This window comes from Physeter macrocephalus, chromosome 1 (assembly GCF_002837175.3).
Source record: "Physeter macrocephalus isolate SW-GA chromosome 1, ASM283717v5, whole genome shotgun sequence".
NCBI lineage: Eukaryota > Metazoa > Chordata > Mammalia > Artiodactyla > Physeteridae > Physeter > Physeter macrocephalus.
The window spans coordinates 141,850,822-141,867,302 of record NC_041214.2 but is presented as its reverse complement, the minus strand read 5'-3'; the positions used below and the strand labels follow the sequence as shown (position 1 = coordinate 141,867,302).

Genomic DNA, 16,481 nt, shown 5'->3' with positions numbered 1-16,481 from the left:
CTACACTAATGAAAGAATTTAGGTATTTCAGATGACTGGGAAATAGAGTTTAATCACACATTTGGTATTGTCTAGATCAAAAAAGAATGTTATCTGGAGCCTGGAGGTTTGGCTTCAGGTCTACAATGTTTTAAACAAGGGTTTCTCAACTTCAGTGCTATTGACAGGTTGGGCTAGATTAACTCTTTGTTTTGTGGGGCTGTATTGTATGTTTCATGACATCTTTGGTCTCTACCCAATAGATGCCCAGTGGCAAACCCTTGCCCCAGTTGTGACAATCAAAGAGTTTCCAGACATTGCCAAATATCTCCTGGACGATCAAAATCCTCTCTGGTTGAGAACCCCTAGTTTAAACCAAGCTTGATTCAAGGCACCTGGTAGTGACCCGTGATTTGGAGGATGGCTACATGGGACACAGAACAAGCAGGGAACCAAAGTGTGTGTTTCAGGAAACACTCTAACGGTGTAAGTGCAGAGAGAATGGCATCAGTCTTCCTCAAATATTCATAGTGACCAGGGATCTGGACCATCAGTAGAACAGTTGTTGTGACCTTCTCTATGGGGAAAAGAGAAACAATGGTAACACAGATCAAACTCCAGAGTCTATGTAACAGGAGCCTGGAGGTCAGCCTAAGTGTTACCCTGTGGAGTTTCCCTTTCAGAGATCATGATAAAGGATTCAGAGGAAGTATTTTCAGTTAAAAAAAAGTAGATGATTTGGTATTTTGAATTTATGGATCTAATTTATTCCAGTTATACTTTGAGGTCCTTATGTTAAGAACCACGAGTCTTTATGCAGCATTTTAAAACCATTGTCAAAGAGTTATTTAGTCTGTGACTATAACCTTGGTGGATGGTATTCACAAATGATTACATTGACTACCTAGGTAAATTCCAGAATATTTCAACCGCAATAGCTTATAAAAGGAACTGTCAAATTCAGCCAAACAATAACATCAAAAAATATGGTGAAGGTATAAAATTTAATGACAATTTAAATCTCAATGGACCTAAAATCATTTTCTAAGTGATGAAACAGAGGATAGTGAGGCCCTGAAAATGGTCAGATCACAAAAGTTCAAAACAGAGAGCTGAGCTCAGGTTGTCCATGTAAGACCCTACTCAGCCCTAGGAAGGCATTCTCTGACCATTCTTCCTTACACTTCTCTCAAGATACAGAAGAAACAGAATAAAGCTCAACTCTTCAACTGTAGCTCAGAGGTAAGAAGGGTTTCATATGAATTCATCTGGAATAAAATGAGAGAGATATATATATATTGGGGTGGCCTAAAAGTTCATTTGGGATTTTCCATAATATGATACATAGATAGATAGATAGATGATAGACAGATAGATAAGATAGACAGATAGAGAGATAGATAAGATAGATAGATAGGTATAGATAGATAGATGATAGATAAGATAGGTAATAGGTAAGATAGATAGATAGATACCTAATTATACATGAATAGAATGAAAAGAAATAAGAAAAAAATGACAGGAAAAGAACATTAAAAAAAAGGGTAAAGGTCTTTTTTTTTTTTTTTTTTTGGTTTGTTTGTTTGTCTTTAAAGTAAAAGCATGGCAAATAACAACCTGAGAAATATTCAAAGAAAGGCATATGGAAATTAAATAAAAATTTTATTTTAAGTGAAAGGCTGTACTACAGGACTTGATTTAGGTATTTCCACAATGGGTTTTATAACAGAGCAACCCAGTATTAGGAAGACCACCCTCTCAGGTCAGAAAATCATAGGACTACCTCACAGGTACAGAACTTTTACCATTAATCTTATAGCATATATAAGACCAATTGAAAACATATGACATCGGTTTCTTTTTCCCATTAAGTGCATATTTTATTGTAAATAATTGACACAGGTATTTTAAAATGCAAACCTGTGAATAAATTTTGTTGATGGTTAATCATGCTGGTCTTTGCATATGATCATGAGTACACTCTATCCATCCTGAAGACACACAGTTACTGAATCATGTTCATTTTAATATAACAAGATTGTAACATATGTAATATAACATATAACATATGATATCTTTGAGCAGACAGATATTAACAGAAAATATAAGGGAAAAGGAGTGGACTATATACACTAGTGCCATATATATATATCATATATATATGTATAGCTAGCTAAATGATAGCTAGCTAGCTGGCTAGATAGATAGACCATTTGCTTGGAGAGAGTAAAGAAAGAAGGAAGAAAAAGACAAAGAACACCAAGTTGATGGACACTCTTCCACTTAGATGGAAACTTTAGGAGTGGTGGTGAATATGTTACCTCTTCTCAATTTTCTACCCCTACTCTTGAGCCAGCAATACTGGAAGCCTAGGGGAGAGGCCTTCTTGGACAAACAACTTGGAAGGGGAAAATCATCCTATTAATACCTATGAAAGATCTAAGCAGGGAACAAAAATGCAGAAAATATGTATCATGTATCAGACTCTAAAACCAGTTTCAACAGTGATATCATGTAAAAGTGATAAGCCTAAACTAACTCAGCCTTGATGAGCTGGGATGTGTACTTTTTACTAAACTGATTCTGGTTACTTGGATTTATGAACTACTTAAACCCAGGGGTGTTTAGAAAACTCAAGAGAGAAATATTTACATTCTACAAAATTCTTATTATTACAGCAATAAATTTAAATGTATGTACAACCTTTTAAAATTTAATTTTAAATAAAATTAAAAAATATATATATATTTTAAATTTTCACCTTAAATTTATGGGTCAGATAATACCATTTATACATTTGCTAGAGCTAAGTGCATATATCTGGATTACATATTAAATTTAAAATGTTTTAGAGGTGGAACCTATAGACTATATCTTGTTAATTTGTGTATCCCCTATAGATAAGACCAAATTTTTTAATGTTTTATGACTAGAGACTGTGCAGATTGTGAGAGGCTTATGCTAATAAGAGGTCAGACAGTCCAGCTCATCATAGATGCCTATTATATTTTATAATGTATATGTGTGTGCACAAGTGTATGTGGTTGGCATCAGCTAAGAGGTATTTACCCTCTTGCAGTCTTCAAAGTCTCTAGATGATTCATCAGCAGTGGCTTGTGCAACTCCAGCTGATAGACAGTGAGTCAGTGGCCTTGTGACTAAGGATGCTGCCTCTGCAAATAAACTGCCCTTCCCACTACCTGTGGGTCCCTGGGCAAGTTTTGTAAACTTTCTGTTCCTCAGTTTTCCCACCAGTAAAACTGTAGCTGTAACATTACCACCACTCACAGTACAAGACTGATACGATGAATTAATACATGTAAAATTTTTGCAACAGAGAGTGACATATCCTAAGTACTCAATAAAAATCAGCTATTGGGTTAAGGATGAATCTAATACCATGATTAGAGATGAAGAGAAAAAGGACTTAGGTCTTATCTGTACTCTGATAATTCTCTTAAAATGAGAAATGTGGACAATTTTCCAATCATAAAGGAATTTGCAGCTATAGATCAATAGCAACCTGCCAGTTGCTTGAAACTCCATCTGAAACAAAAAGAGATTTACTGCTTTTGGGTGAAGCAGTAATTCAAAGAATTGGGTTGTTGAATACTTTGTAGGTACTTCTTGTCACATATCAGAATAACCTCTGTCATGGGATAAATGGCCCGTCTTTACCTAAATAAACATTGTCTCAGGTTCTGAGAATTTCCGGCACACACTGCAAAATGTCTTTCAAAATTGAGCTCAGAAGGACAGATGTGGATCTAAGCATCCTTGGCATCTTTGACTCTGATTATTAGAGTATATATTTATATATATATGTGTGTGTGTGTGTGTGTGTGTGTTTCCCCTTATAGAATTGGATTTCAGAATATTTGTCAAATGCACTTGTTTATTGTAAAAATTGTATATATTGATGAGGATATTTTAAGGACAAGGAAAAAGCATATTGTAGTGCCTCTAAGTTTTCTACTTGAGCGGTAGGAAAGCACCTCCTCTCTCTGACACTGCTTCCCTCTGCTCCTATTCATGCCTTCTATTCTATTTGTAGTCCAATGTCCTTCTGCTTTCTTCTTCTAAAAACACTTGTAATGTCATTTAAGACCTACCTGAGGATAACTTCTTCATCTCAATATTCTTAAATTAATCACATCTGTAAAGACTTTTTTTTTTTGTAAAGACATTTTTGCATGTAATATAAGACTCACAGATTCTAGGATTAGGACCTAGATAATTTTTTGGAGGGGAGAGGTGCTATTTAGCTTACCACTAATATGAAAGTATCATTGGAAAAAAAGGTAATCGTTCAGACATCAAATTGTTAATCTGATTAGCACAAGCTATTATTAATAAGGCAAGAATTTTGAGTGAAAGCCCTCATATAGCTATAGCTTTTCTGTATAAATCAATAGCAAAAAAATAAAAAGTCTACTATTTTAAAGACATTATTAAAACAACCAATCAATGTAAATTTGTATAATCAATTCTGCCTTTTTTATTTCTGTTTATTGTAAAGTTTATTTACTTTTACAATTGCTTCCATTTCAACATTGGCAAGAACAACCACAGAAACAAACTTTTTATCAAATTTGTTATCATATCCTAGTATACGCCTAAATTCTCAGAAAATGCCATTTTATATTTGCAAACATTCACTCTGTTTAAACATACTTTGGGGTGATTGATATGTTCATACATGTAAAAAAGATTCTAGGTAATCAAGAATTAAAGCATCAGACAATCAGGAACAAAAGTTTTCAAATTAGGCTTGAATAGGATGTTTATAAATGAGTATTTTATTAATCAGTCTGGCATTCTGCTTTAACAGAATACCATATACTAGGTGCCTTAAACAACAAACATTTATTTCTCACTGTTCTGGAGGCTGGAAGTCTGAGATCAGCCTCGTGGTTAGCATGCTCAGATGCCAGCATGATCAGATTCATCGTGAGGGTCTTCTACCTATTTCCAGATCACTGCCTTCTTGCTGATTCCTCATATGGAGAGAGAGAGCGAGCTGTGGTCTCTTCATCTTATAAAAGTACTAACCCCAAAATGGGGGCTCCACCCTAAGGACCTCATCTAAATCTAATTACTTCCCAAAGCCCCCACCTCCACATAGGGTTTCAACATATGGATTTTGGAGGAACCCAAAAATTTAGTCCATAGTAAGTGGCAAGCAATTATTCACCAAAAATATTTGATTTCAGGAAACGTATTTTACTGCAGATCACTTAGGATATGTTGTTAGTATCTAAAATATTTGGGATCCATTATCTAACCTTTCAATATTAGCATCCCATTTGTATCATTTCTTGAATAACAAGACAAGGGTAGACTGATTTTTTTCAATTTTTGAGAGAGATTAATGAATCAAAAAGAATGACAGGATTCAATATTTTTCATCACGGGGAGAGTAGGTTTACTAATTATCAGAATGGAAAATTGAAATGATACTCTTCAGTTCATCCCCAAAATGTAATATTACTCAAGTGGTAAAAGCTTAATAAACGTATTTTTGAGTGCACTACTTGAAAATTTGAAAAAAATGCTCTCCTCCCCACAATGAAGGGTATGTGATTTAGCTAGTTCTTATTGGTGGTTTTTCCAATGTTAGTAACTTTGTCATGTAGAGTAATTACAGAGTATAACCAAGTGGGTGACTATTGTATTAACTATGATTTCTCAATTGAATCTGTTAATTTAGCAAGGAGTAAATGTCTAGTTCTTAACAATAACAATGGAGTTCTTCATTGTACTTCACAAATACCCAGCCAACCCTTGTCAATTAATTTAATTTGCTTAGTGGAATTTAGATGACCTTCGTAAAATATTCTCTTGATTTATCTAGTCACATTGTAAATAAAAAGATTAATCAAGATGTAATACAAAGGAAAATAAGTCTCCTTTTATAGAATTTCACCTGATTAGAAAAGGAAATAAAGTCTATAAAATGTGGTAGAGAAGTATTAAAGATCCTATTCCTACAGGGCATATATTCTGCTGCTTTGATTCATTTTTCAGATGAAGTCTATAAATAAATGTATACATAAGAAAACCACAGTATTTTCTCTTTAGATGATTCTAAAGTTTTCTAGTTACCTAGCAAAATTGGCATGCATGTATATATGCATATATGTGTATATACATAATATATATGTCATGTTTCTGTAAACATATATGCATACTGTACATAAATATCAGTCTTCAAAATTTAAATAAATTTACCAGTTGTTGATATACAACTTTTCATGAAGGAATTTTGTAAGACAGATTAAAAACAGGAAGAAACGAAACTGCAAAACAATGCCTCTCTAACATCTTTCATCTCTAAAACATAAACTACATTCAATCATCAAGGACAGAGACCTTCATCAAGGATAGAGAAGTGTAGTGAAATTGAATTTTTAGGTATTTTAGAATTAACAATGTGATGAGAGTGACTTAGTGTGATACTCACACATGACGGATGAAAAATATCTGGTTGAGTTATTACAATTACAGCAATGATTTTGTCATTTTATCACAAAAAGTAACCCAACATGTTCCACTTGAATAAGATTACTTAAGAATGTGTGCAAAGAACATAAAATTGGCTAAGGGTCTGCATTAGCTCATGGAGTATTAGGTGGCTCAGTTCAACGTTTTCATGAGAATAACTAAAAGGTTTGACAAAATAATCAATGCAACTTATTGATGGTGTGAGATATAGCACAAATACTGGGAAAAATTAAAGTACCGAAAGCTGATTCTGCTAAGAGGGCAGGCATATTCTGATAAAAAGGAAAAAAAGAAAGCAAGAAAGAAAGCAGGAAAGAAAGAGAGAGAAAGAGAGAGAGAGAGAAAGAAAGAAAGAAAGAAAGGAAGAAAGAAAGGAAGGAAGAAAGAAAGAAAAAAAGAGCCTCAAAAATTGGCTGTCTTTTTGATGTCCTCCTTAGTCTATGGAGACTCAATTTCAAAATGAGGGCATGGCAAAGGAAGAAATTATGACAAACCTTCACTAACTTAAGCTTTTTTTTTTTTTTCTTCCTTTTTAGGTTTAAATAAGGAACCAGCTAAAGGATCCATTCTAATTCACTATTTTTTTCTAACTCTCCCTCTCTCCATCTCCCTCTCCTCCTTGGCAACAACTAACTAAAGCTTGTATCCCCCAAAACTATGTACTAGGACAAAGATGAATCATAAGTTAAATAGCTCTAAAATGCACACTTATGGCCCTGTGTTGGATCACCCAAGTGATTTGGAAATCTTCAAATATTAAAATAGGGATAATGTAGTTCTAGACTAATAGAAACCCCAGAAGACCTCAGGAGAAAGAAACTCTTTCCTCCTCTACAGGGGAACAATATTCTAACATCAAGTAAAGAAAGGTTGATTGGAAATTCCACTAAATTGTTTCTCTAACATTATTTCCAATGTCTGGATGCTTGAAGGGAATAAGTTGATGAAGTCATGTAGGGACATGTGACCTTGATTTATATTTTGGGTATCTATGAGTCAAGGTATTCCTTAGATAAGGAATGTTGTTGCTGCCATTGGCTGTATCAGGCAGACAATTGTTAATGGCTCAAGATTCTATAAAAATATTGATGAACTAGTTGTTGGCCAGGGCATCCAGTGCTAAGATGACTACCAGAAGTATCTCCAACTATGTTGATCCTTGGGTCCTGACCTTTATCATGGGTGTCTTTGTTAAGGGATGTAAAACAGCAACTCTGCAGTGGGTTTATCACGCATGATGGTAGTTGATACCATGTGTACAGTGTATGAGTATAAATATTTTACCTCCTTATTTACATTTACTCCTAGGTATTTTATCTTTTTGATGCAATTGTAAATGGGGTTGTCTTTTAAATTTCTCTTTCTGATAGTTCATTCCTTTTGATCATGATGTATATAATCCTTTTAATGTATTGTTGAATTCAGTTTCCTAACATTTTGTTGAGATTTTTTGCATCTGTGTTCACCAGTGATATTGGCCCATAATTTTATTTTTTGTGTGTGATCTTTGTCTGATTTTGGTATCAGGATGATTCTGGTCTTGTAGAATGATTTCAAAAGCATTACTTAATTTGCAATTTTTTTGGAATAGTTTGAGAAATATAGGTGTTAATACTTCCCTAAATGTTTGGTAGAATTTACCTGTAGGTGAAGGCATCTGATCTTGGACTTTTGTTTGCTGGGACTTTTTAAAATTATTGATTCAACTTCATTACTGATAATTAGTCTGTTCATATTTTCTATTTCTCCTTTTCCTCCCTTCCTTCCTTCCTTCCTTCCTTCCTTCCTCCCTCTACCTTTTTCCCTTTCTTTCTCCTCCTCATTCAGTTGATATACTTTGGTATATGGGGTTCTCTACCCCACTTATATTTCTACAGTTCTTCCTCCAGAGAACATCAAATCAGTATGGTTACATTTAGGGGCCGCACTGTTTGCTTTATTGGGTTCAAAAATCCATCTGATCTTTAGTGGCTGTGCTACACGGGTGCCATGGGTGTGTTTTTCTACAATCCTGAAGATCATGATATTTGTTTTGACAGAGGCTTAAGCACAAAATATTTTTGTAGGGTTCTAGTGAGTCATCTGTCTTTAGGAGTATGGATCTCAGTAATTCAAATTTTTTTAATGAAAATTTAAATTATTTTATTATAAAAATTTATACAAAATAAAACATTAACACAACAGTTAAAAGTAAAATTTAAACAGAATTAAGTCCATAAAACATTTCAAATGAAAAAATAATAACAGAAACCTTATCAGCTTATTTGAAATTATTCATCTTTAGATATATGATGCTTTATTTCCTAGACTTAAAATAGTGATCTCCATTACAATTAGTTAGCCTGTGAAATATTGAATATTATTTTTCAAAGACAAACAGATTCTTAAACTCAAGGATTAACAAATACTTGGAAAGTGATCACCAAAATCTTTGGGTATTTGTTAACAAAATCATAAATACAGAATACAAAATCTACCTAAAATAATCTAAACAAACACCAAATTACTTAAATAAAGCTCAGTTTCTGAGATGGTATCAAGAGAAAATTAAAATCTTATTTATATACAAGGTTGCATACACAAATAGATTTTTGTCAATATACACAAATAGATTTTTGTCAATATACTTTTTTTTTTTTGCGGTACGCGGGCCTCTCACTGTTGTGGCCTTTTCCATTGCGGAGCACAGGCTCCGGACGCGCAGGCTCAGCGGCCATGGCTCACGGGCCTAGCCGCTCTGTGGCATGTGGGATCTTCCCACACCGGGGTACGAACCCGTGTTCCCTGCATCGGCAGGCGGACTCTCAACCACTGCGCCACCAGGGAAACCCCTGTCAATATAGTTTTAAAAAACAAATCAAACCAGCCCCCATTCCTGAAAATCCTTTCTACACTCTGCTGGAATTTAAAAGGACTTTTAATAACTTCAAGGTTACGTAGAAAAATAAGTTTTTTATTGTTGAAATTACAAATAATTTTTCTTTTGAACTTATTGAAGTTTGCAGTATTAAGTCCAAAGCTTCTAGAGAACAGTTCTTCAGTATTAATGCTTTTCCCCTCATTAAAAAAGGGATGAATTCTATGAGGGGACAACACTTAAATGTAAAGAAGCCATTCTCCCCAAGAAATTCCCCCTCAGAACCCAGACATTGGTTTTCACAAATAAGCTCTTCACACAACTGTTTCTACAGGAAAAAGTTGCTACCAGACTACTGCACTCACTCTCCTTATTCATTTAAATTAAGATTTTAGAGATATTCAGTGACAAACTATCATTTGGATGACTCTGTCTAAACATGTACTGATGTCAGACAAAAGAATAAATATCTGCTGGTATCTGGAGCTAAATCTCAATCTAGAAAATAAGGATTTTATTTACTTGATTATTGTCAAAGTTGTGTTGATTCAAGTAAGATGTTCTATCTTGATTAATGCCATTACTCCATAAATAGTCACTTTTTCCAAAACTGCATTCAAATTTCACGTTGTACATTTCATAGTAAGAACCTAGATGGGTAGGTTCTGACACCTATAATCAGTCAGCACAGACTGTCTTTGACAAACGATCATCTAGTCACAATTTGTGCTTTCTTCCCCCATTTCAGGACAAAAAACAGTCAGAAAAGATTTTAGGGTATATTGCATAGAATGACTCCCTCCAATAAATCAGCTCCCCAGAAACGCAGGATAAGGATGATGTTTTACAATATTTCCTGTAAGAAAGTTCATTAAAAATTATCTTACACATATCTCTTTTTTCCAGAGCCTTCCTAACAAAGATCCTGCCATGTAATTTCTATTAATAGCTCTAAGTGACAGAGAAACAATTTTTACTATCATGCAGACATTTTTAGTTTCCTTTTCTTGGCCTTCAGTACTGGAGGTAGAGAAATCTTAAAGGCTGTCTTGCATGTAGTGCAGATAGGGCTGAAATTGCAGAATACTGACATGCACACAGAACAGATGTAGCCTATTTCAATGAGATTTCGATGACAGAAGCAAGCAGCCCGGTAGTCAACAAGAATTGGGGGTGGGAGGATTAACTGAGATCTCTGATCTTGATCAGGAAGAAAAACCCACAGTAAATACTGCAGAAGGGAGGGCCTCTGAGGCACCTTCAAGTACAGTCCCCCTGTGATGTCACAAGCCTTTTGGAGGAGTCCTGAATCAGAGTCTAACACGCAGGCACCAATCAAGATATTCTGCTTCTGTGCTGCGAAGTTGACATTCATGAAGTTCATATATTGCAACACGCTGTCTTCTGCAGCCTTAATCACCCAATATCCGATTTCATTTCCTGATTATCTTTAACCTCCTTGTTCATTCTATGAATGTAGCAAAGAATTTTGGCGAGGGATTCTGCCAGCAGAGTTTCTGTATGTTGACCCTCTATGTCACTCTTGGTCATTAGGTCTTTGATCTCTTCAACAATAATTTCATTTGCTGCGGTTAACAACTTGTATTTTCCATCTTCACTTACTGAGGGATTAAATTCAGAAGAAGGATTGCCAGAGTCTCCAATGAAGTCTCCAAGTCTGCCATTCTTTCTGGGATATAAGAATTGAGTTTCTTGAATGTCACTTGCTATCACAGCAAGTTTGTTGGAAGGATTCATGAATAAACGAGAATTTCCTAGCACTATCACTGCGTTTATGCATTTTGATAAAGTAAACTGAGATTACTTTAATGCTTGCTTTCCCCACCAAATTAGGCTGGTATCAACTACGATAACTAGAAGATTCAATGCATCTTCGTCTGAGACCATGGCAGCCCGGGTTCCTCAGCGCACAGCCACTTGCAGTCTCAAATGTTTAAATAATTATATCTCTTCACATATTGACTGTTCTCCCTCCACATTGTGACCATCCAGTGAGCCCATATATCACATAGGGCATACTTATTTTCCTTGCATTTAGCATCCTTCATGGATTATGTTGTAATTGAGACATGATTCATTCTAAGATATACAGATAAGTCTGGGCTGAGACAGAAGACCCAGGGCCACTTTGAGGAGCCTCTAGTCCTATAATCCTGTCCCTAAATGTCATTTATCAAAACTTCTGACTTAGGTCACTTAAATCTATAACAGAGGCCTGGTAAAACTCAGAAAATATGCACAAAGTATCACAGCTTAAAGTGCTAGCTACCCAATAAGAAGCAGCTCAAAGTTCATGCTCATCAGCGGACAGTAGAGCCAGTTAGCAAACCAAAACAAGAGAAGAAAGACCTTGGTAGTGGTCTTCAATTGGACATCCTGCTCAGGGCACCAATTGTTTAGTCCCTCCTGCAGTGGTAGTATGGACTCCCTTACCCAAAATTTGTTTCAGGTCTCAAGACTGATGGTGCCACAAACACACTCCAAGGGGATATGAAAGATTTATTATTTTTATATAATGAAGCTTTATGAGGACAACAGGACTGTCCTCTTAAGTTGGTCCAAAAAGGCTTAATAAAAAAATAATAGTAGACAGATTTGGGGGGTTTGCTGTTGTAACAGGATGGGTGCTCACATGTGGACAGGGCTTTGTATGGTTTAAACTCTAACCAGCACCAAAGGAGGGAGCTCTTGGGCTCTCTTATCAGCTTTCACACATGTGGGCCAGAGGGAAAGAAGTAGAGGTAAGCTATAAAAGCTGTCAGTGGTCAAGCATAAAAATGGAGTCAGACTTTGTATTACATGAGCCTGTGCCAGGGAAAAACAAAACAAAACAAAAATAAAAACAAGTGATGGTCTCCGGAGAGCTGCCAAACAGGACAAATAGTGACAGTAGTCCAGGCTTTTTGGCGAGTTCCAAACTTGCTCTTCAGGTTGCTTCTTGGATGCTGGCTTTTATAGCTACTGTGTTTGAGAATCTATTGGAGAGAGGAAATTTTGGAGCATGGATGAGAATAAGGGAAACTTAAAATACAACAAACCTCACTGTTCTTACTGATATTCAACCATTTTTTCCTTAAATAAATAGTCCTTGGAAGGTTGCAAGCTTTGGTTAATTTCTAGAGTTCTGAGAATATTGATTTTGAAGTTTTTGTCAATGTTTACATTGTTTTTCTGGAGGAGTGGATTTCTGGAGTTTCTTATTCTACCATTCCATATATGTTAGTCTCCTAATCCTTTCTTAGTGTAGACATATAGAAACATGAATCTTGAGTCAGTCCTCTGAACTCTGAAACATCCACATTTTGAAGTTAACTGATGAAAACATGCATGTTTAGAAATCTTAGAAGACAAAAATATATGCTACAGCATCCTTCATGAGATATTACCTTTATTTTTTTAAGGTTGAGGTGTTATAATAAATTTAAGCAATTTAGATTATTAATGACAATCCCGAAATAATTGTTACTCTTTATTTCCCATTGGATGGACAATATTTACTAAGAATAAAATCCCCTCACTCTTCAAAATTATTTGTGCCAGAGAAGGTACTGGAAAAAAAATAATATTTGAAAATATATACAATGTTTTTGTGTACACACATCAGAAGTTCTATAGGATAGTAAGTTTCCAGCAGAAACTCGGACATCACTTTTATTCAAAGAAGCTCTATGTGACACAAATTGATTTCATTTGGAATTGTTTAATTTATTAGTAGTCATTTATTTTGTTTTTACAGCTGAAATAAAATGTTAATGCTAATACATAGAAATACAGTCTGGTATGCTAGTTGACATTTCTGAAATGTTAAATATTCCTGTTAAAACATGGAAAATGATCTAATCATTATTAGTATTTTTATTTCTTTTTTAAGCCTTAAGCTTTTATCCACAAGCAGAAAGGGCTACTGAGAATTTGTATGCTCTTCTACCTATGTTGATACCTTTTTATTTTTTCATCTGGGCTTTTCTACAATCAGTTTTTTAACTCTCTAAATCACAGTTTTGATGTACTCAAAGTCAGTGACTTCTTGACTCTTAATCCTGCACCGTTGTGAGTGTTTACAATAGTATTAACTCTCCCTTAAACCATGACTTCTTAATTTTTAGCTCAGAGTTATGACTGAACTGGCATTTGCCTTACAGATTGCCTTACAGATTATTTCTAGAATAAGGTAAATAAAAGGATTAGGAATTCTACCAACATCCTCTAGAAGAGATCCAAGTTCTCTCCTCTCTCTTCCTCTCTCCTATAGAGTCATCACCATATACATAAAATAGCAATTCATAACATGGATGTATGTGTTTATTAATAAACTTGAGGGCTTCCCTGGTGGCGCAGTGGTTGCGCGTCCGCCTGCCGATGCAGGGGAACCGGCTTCGCGCCCCGGTCTGGGAGGAGAGCCCGCACGTCCGGAGCCTGTGCTCCGCAACGGGAGAGGCCACAGCAGAGGGAGGCCCGCATACCACAAAAAAAAAAAAACAAAACAAAAAAAACAAAAACAAACAAACAAACAAAAAAAAACCAATAAACTTGAATTTTCTCTAGGCTAGGGCAATAATGGTCTCTTGAACAGTTAGTTTAGGCAATGTGATTTGGGAACATTATCCCTAAGTAATTTTTCTAATGTACTGAAGGAATTGTTACAGGTATGACTGAACAAGTTAACTACTGTGGTCACCAGGGATCAGGGAATCACTGTATTTTATAATGTCAGAGAAAATTCATTGCCAGTAGGACAACGTGAGTGATACATTTAAGCATTGGGTCATATTGAGTTGGTGAAAATTGATGTTTACAGACAAAGCTACTGTTTTTGTCTCATTTGGCACATTTTTAAAAGGGAGTCAAAGAAGAGAGTGGTCATTTATTTTCTCTGACATTTAACTAATTCTCAAAATTAATAAATTGTTTCATAATTATGCAATATTTTGATCCATATTTATAAAGCAAAACCCTCAGCTAAACAACTTCTTCATCCAAAAAATTTTCTTTATGGAAATTTGTAGGCTAAATTTGTTTAAATTTCTCTGACTGATCCCATAGGAGACCTCAATAAATAGTCCTAGTTGAATATCATTAGAATATTTGAGATGAGTTGAGCCTTCTTAGTAACACAGCAAACGTTTCAGGGCAGGAAAATAGAAATTCATTAACCAAACTTTCTATTTTTCATATAAAAACTTTTTATGAAATAGAACTTTTCAAAAACATTGTTAATGAGGGCGAGAACTGGAATTCAAATTTCTGCCTGTTAGTGTCAAGTTGATCCCCTGTCCTCAATCATCTCTGTATACAGGTTTGTGCTATGTTGATTCTATATTGGTAAATGAGTTTCTTTAACTTGTTTTGACAAGTGCACATACACTAGAATATATTTGCATAGGGAGTTCCCTGGTGGTCTACTGGTTAGGGTTCGGCCTTCTGTGGCCATTGTTCAATCCCTGGTCAGGGAACTGAGATCCTGCGAGCCGTGCGATGTGACCAAAATAAAAAAAATTAAAAATAAAAATTTGCATAGATGTGTTAATGATTTTATTTACTATAAATTTTCAGTTTTTATTTTCACTTCTATATATTTAAGTATTCTTTCTTGTACTAGTCATTTTATAGCAGAGCATGTGGTCCTAGAAAACAGTTTTGGCAACCAATGTTCATAAACTAAATTGTATTTCAAATCAAATTCACTTATGAGATTTTGATTTTGAGGTTTGTAGAAAATGAACTGTCCACAGATAGAATTTTTCTTTTCTAAACCCCTAAATATTTAAACAAATTTAATGAAATCAAATAATATTTTCCCACTCTTTCATGAGTTAGTCTCACTTGGAAACTTTTCTATGTGGGAAGAATTTTTGGGGAGAGGAGGAGAGAAAATCCTCCATAACAGATGTTGTTGTGACCTGCCTATGGCTTTTTGAGTTTCAGTCTATGTATGTACACTAGTGGTTTCTTTCTGAGGGAGAAACCAGGCTTCTCTGTATGTAAGAGCAAGCTCCACATGCCAAAAGAACAGAGGTGCTGAATAGTTGAAGCACCTTGGAACAAGTTCTTAACAACAAGGAAAGGGAGTTGGTGAATAGATTACCATCTTCCCCTCCTCTCAGATGGGTAACTCACAAGCAGTCCCCATGCAGTGTCCCAGCCATCCCAAGTCAGATAGAGTCCCAGCTGCCACCCTGGGAGCTTGCTTCTTAACATGCCCTGTGTTGTCTTCCTTTCTTCTCTATCTCATTTTCCTACTCCCCAATTAATTTTTCCTAGGATGGTACCCAAAATGACACAGTCTGGGGTAATCCTAGCAAACATTCTCAAAGTAGTCTCACTTAAAATCATTGAATGTGGAGCTGTTTACATAATGACTTTTGAGGTTTGAAGTAAAACAATTAATTGGGCTCTTTTTCCTTATTCACATCATAAGCCAAGGATGGTAGTAGTCAAGGTGAAGGGCAAAATACATCATCATAATTGACACAGATGATCTTGCAGAATATAGGTTATATCTGAGGGCTAGAAAACTAACTTCCTAAGATCCAAACCCAGTATCATATAAATTATTATCAAATTTGTCTTTTTACTGCCCCACTGATTTATTTTTAAATCTTCATAATGAATGCTTTTATAAAAGAGTTTAATCTCTTTTCAAATAGTCATCACCTATTGAAAAATCATTTAATTCTTTTTATTAGAAAAAATCCTCATCTTTTTCTCCACTCTTCTATTTTCCTGGTCAACTTAATCATCTCTCATATCATTTCATATATACATACATATGCATACACAGTTTATATTTATTAGATGTAATCGAAACCAAAATTTAACCGTTGAAAAACACATTTACACTTTGGAGCACACATTTACAAGACTTCACTAGGAAAGTAGAAAACCAGAAATGTTTCATGTGGTGATTTGTCACTGTGTCTACCTTGCCTAACCTTGAACTAGGTTGCCCATTGTCCCCTCCTCTGTATGGTTTTGAGTTGGAGTTGATCTAAAAAACATTGCCATGAGGTTTGGAAGCTGGAGGTGAAGCAGGAGCTACTTTTTTATGAAGATTACACAACTACATGAATGAGAGCCAGATGCAGAGATCTTAGTGGATTCCAACTTGTCCTGGCTTCCT

At 35.2% G+C, this 16,481-nt stretch overlaps 1 pseudogene; it reads right to left on the bottom strand.

The window, feature by feature from the left end:
- Positions 1–10,319: 10,319 nt before the first annotated feature.
- Positions 10,320–11,248, bottom strand: LOC102995321 (general transcription factor IIH subunit 3-like; annotated as a pseudogene).
- Positions 11,249–16,481: the final 5,233 nt, after the last annotated feature.